Here is a 5,013-nt window from a genome sequence, read left to right on the forward strand (position 1 = left end):
CTAGTTCTGATTTTATTCAAATTATTAGCCTCTGATCATACCTGCTTATTGGAATCATATAAAAAAAAAAAAAAAAAAAAAAAAAAAAAAAAAAAAAAAAAAAAAAAAAAAGTAGGAAAAGCATAGTTCTCCTCCAATCTTCCAGATCTACCTTCATCTTCAGAGAATGTCTCTTCCAACTTAAAATTACTACTTCTAAGAGGTAAGAGAAAGACTTAACCCATATCATAAGATGAAATGCTGCTTCACATCACTGGCTATTAGCAATCTCTTCCAAAGGTCTCTTTTTCCTGCTTAGCTCAGCAACTCAAGCCAAGGGCCAAGCAAGCACAGGGTTTTTCCCAGGCAAAACATTCACTCAAAATATATCACTTGCCCTTCCCCCAAAGAAGAATGATTTCATCCAATACAGATAAGCATTCTTCTAAGCATCAAAGAGATTTAGATGTTCAAAACTAAATGACCATAGTTGGAAGAGGCAAGAAGTTGGTATGTAAAGGAAGCTTCCTTTCCACTCCTTTGAAATGAGACCTAAAGACTTCTCCCATCCCTTCGCTCTATCTGCTCTTGTCTAGTAAACCCACCAGGGGAATAACTTCTTAACAAACAACTGACTGCTTTGTACTTATATTTATCCCCAAAAGACATTTTAAAATTGATCTTCCTCATTTATTGGAACTTGTTCTACAGTTCATATCCTCTTCCTGAGGCCTGGAATAGGTACTCTTTGTCAAAAGTAGTTATTTTCTCTTTGTTGTTTTACCTTCACATACAATTCACCTATCCACAAAGCAGAAATTATTTTCTGGTGAAGTAACTAAGCAATTACAGACTTTCACATCACAACCCTTTTTTTTTTTTTTTTTCCCCACCAAACCCTTTAATGTGACATTAGGTTAAAAGGGATCATCTTAAAAGGGATCCAGTCAGCAGCCCTCAACTCTTCAGGCAGACAGTGGGGAATGAGGTGAGTTGGCCACCCTAAGTACCACACAAGAACAATGGCATCCACATAGTTCCGTTCAGAAACTAATGCCAAAGCCATCTTCCAGGGCACAAAGGGGATCTCTACCCATGGGGTGGAGAACATGGTACATGGAGAACAGGACTGTGCAACGCCTCCATGGTACATGGAGAATGGGACTGGTCAATAAGGGTTCTGCTGAGAGATTTCTTCCCTGTTCCTGCCTTGGTAGCCACAGAAGTCCTGGTCCAGCAAGCTCTCCAAAGAGCCTCTGCATCCCAAGTCATGGAAGAACAGGCAGCTGGGAGGTCTTGTAAGTTACCCTGGAAATACTTCTCATCGCACAAGGTGCCGTACATTGTTTCCTCACAGGTTTGTACTGTCCCCGTTTGCTGCCTTTGTTAAGATGGTTTATGCTCTTGTACATACCAACTTGTCACTGCATTTCTTTATTTATTTCCATTAAGTGAATGCCTAGCTCTTCCCTACAATGTAACTGCTTGCATCATAATATCTCCTCCTTAAAATTTTGACCTTGCTTTGCCCCTGCATATTTCAGCAGGTTTTCTTTTCTGTTTTCTTTCCCAAGATTGCAGTCTGATAAATTACTGATAAATTTAATTTATGACTCCTACAAAACTCCAAAATATTATCTTTAAAGTGAACTTTAGGCTTCTTCTACCAGAGTTTTTCCCCATTTTTTACTCCCTGGTCATCACCATTGAAATCTGAGGCTGAATTCTAGATTCTATCAGCAATTCCAAGCTAGCTCAACAGCCTGAAAACTGTTAAGAATGCTTCATAAATTTCTTCATATTTTAAATGCCATATAGAATTGATAACCCTTGGAAGTTGGGTTTTTTTCCTCAAACACTACATTATTCCTCAAACTTAGTAATACAATCTCATAAGTAATTGCCTTGTCCTTACTCAAGTAACTACATGCTGCCAAACAAATCCTGTATCTCAGAATCCTGACTACTCCTTTACTCATTTTACTTGTCACTGCTTCCTGGATTCCATCCACTCATTGCTATGCTTCTGGTGATTTTCAGATGCACTGAATTTTAGCCACTGCTCTATTTTATCTACTCCTGCCTTTGGTTTTCAGTTTCTTCTCCCTCTACATCTCTAGTGAAAATTTTTGGGTGGTTTTTAATAAGAAGCCTGCTGCATTGGAGCTGCAATTTAGAGAAGTCTTTATCTTAACAACAGAAAACAAATATTTTATGGAAAAGAGCTCATGAGAGAAGGAAGGACAGCCTACATGTATCTCCACTGACTACTAACACAGAACTAACTCAGACTGGCTAAACAAATTCTTCATTTGCAGTCAACTGTCTGATGGCCCACTGTTGTTTTCTGTAGTCTTATGCAATGTTTAACTTCCTAGCACTTCTTTCTGCACTAGAAAATTTTCCTGTACCTTGCATAAGAAATCCAAAAAGAACATTCTGTTATTTTCACTATTTATCTTGCTGGAGAAATACAGAGGACCCCTCATGGGTCAATTTCTGGACATGTGTTTATATAAAGTGCACAATACACTTTATTTCTAAACAAAACAAGGTACTGGTCTTGTTTCAGATAAACATGTACATCAAAATTTTACAATGATCATAATGTTTTCAGGCCAAGACTTCTGTATGTTTTCAGGTCAAGACTTCCATAACCATTCTCCATTTCTCTCAAATTTGGAGCTAGACATTTCTCTATTTAGGAAGTTTTCAAATAGCTGATCTTGTTTATTTAACTGCAAACAGGAGCTGACAACTCCAGAAGGCTTTGTTGTTGTCCTCATTGTTCTTACAGGCTTTTCAGGAGTCCAGGAAGATCACAATGCAGATATACCGATAACAGTCTCTATAGCACACACACCCTCTGATGGCACAAACAGGCAGCAGATTACCATGAAGAAACTTCCAAGTAAATGTTCTTTTTCAGGGTAGGTTTATAGTTTCTTTATTTAGAACTCTTCTTTGGTCTTTACTCAGGATTCACTCTCTCCCTGACTGAGATTCACACAGACTCCTGGTAATGCTAACTTGATGTGTTGTGCATGTCATTTCCTACACATATCAGCGGCAGAAATCACTGGTCTTAATGGTTCTATCTTCACTGACAAATAAGATGCAATATTCTGAGAAATTTCCACAATTAGGATGGCTTATACCATTATCATGGAGGAGCTGAGCCTGAAAATTATTTTTACATTTACTGAAATGGTGAATTTTTCTTGCATCACAAGTTCATTCTTCTTCCTCTTGAACCGCTTGGCAGCAAAGCCTTCTGCTGTCTTCCAGATCTTTCATAATACAATATGGTCTTTTACAACTTAAGAACATTTTGCAAGTTATCTTTAACAAAGCAGCCCAATATAAAACAAGTCATACTTGAATTGTTAACATAGCTTAAGGACAAGCTGAAATGCCTGATTCAAAAATCAAAAATATTAACGGTTACAAAAAAACATTCCCAAAACTTTAAGAGCAAATTTCTCCATCAGTGACTCCCAGTAAAATGTTCTGATTCTAGTTCACAAGAGAGTACTGAAGAAATAACTCTGGAGACAACATTGTCACTAATGTTAGAAAAGGATTAAAAAAAAACTCAAAAATTGTAAGCAGGGGACAGATTACAGTGACAGATTTTATGTTCTATTAATTATGGATTGTAAATATAAGCCAAAACTTGTTTTTCCCCTTACCGCCACAAAAATGAAAAGAACCTATTTCTGGGCTGGAAAGTAAGTAGCTAAATATAAAATTTATGTTTGTTGGTGTTGTGCAATACTTCTGGGCTAATTCCAGCCACTAAACTCTTCAGCTGTCCCTCGACAGGTGTAAAGGGGTTTCACTTTGTACTTCTGCAAAAACACGTTAGAACTATTTGGAGACCCTGAAAACTGAACATTACAGCTATGCCATTCTTAAGGACTGAGAGTCATGATCCCAACTTAACTCTTTATCTACATAACTGCAAACTATCCTTCCAAAAAGATGTACCATTATCAATGTCTTTGTCAGTCCGTGGAACTATAATCTTCCAATGCTGTAAGCATGTGTAAACTTTTAGCATAAGCACTGAATAGCAAGTCCCATGACTACAAAACCACTTATATTTCTTCAACATCACTAAACTAGTTAACCAATTACATTATAGATTTCATCCACTTTCTCTCTTCCTATTTTAAAAAAAAAATAAATAAATAAAATAACTACACACAATTTGAATGTGAAATAAAAACATTGAGGTTGAATTTGTTCTTTCATCAACAAATCCCACCAGATGTTTAGCTTTCATGCAATATTGGGTTTAAAATATTCCACCAATTAATTGTCATGCAAGCTTTAACTTAAAACCCTGACACAGATCAAAATTAAAATAAAATTTTAAAAAATCACTTTACCTTTGGCAGTACAGCTTTCCAAAATCATATCAATTATATATGTTAGCAGTTTCTTTTGAAATTAAGGGTTTCCCATGTACAGCAGCCTTACAGGTGCTTTACGAGACACAGTCAGGCTTAGCAACCTGTGTCTAATATTACAGACTTTATTTACCTAAGCCCCCTGTTACCTGAGGAGTCTTTCAGTGAGCCTACTCACACAAATAGAAGTTATTTATAGTGAATGCCGGGTTTTATGCTTCAAGCACAGAAAACACTAACAATGAATATCATTCATATACTTTTTAGGAGCTTCAAATATTTTGGTAGGAAAACTTTTTTCTGTTGGGTTTGGGGTTTTTTTGGTTTTTTTTTTCCTGGCAGGATGAAACTACACTCATACAATCTGTTTAAATTAAACAATGTATGGCAGAATATCACTTTCAAAACGTAAACGACAAAAACAGGTATCACAGATGTGAGTCCGCCAGAGAGCAAGCCCGCCCAGAGTGACAACTTACGGAGCTGGTTTTTTAAACAAACAACCCCCCAAAACAAACAAAAAACCCACCCCACGGGTAAGTAGGAGGCCGCGCAGGCACGCTCCCCTCAGGTTGCCAGGGCCGATTCTGAGGGAGCAGGCCGCCGCGCCGAAGGGGCT

Source organism: Athene cunicularia, assembly GCF_003259725.1.
Source record: "Athene cunicularia isolate RWA chromosome 4 unlocalized genomic scaffold, athCun1 chr4_part1, whole genome shotgun sequence".
NCBI lineage: Eukaryota > Metazoa > Chordata > Aves > Strigiformes > Strigidae > Athene > Athene cunicularia.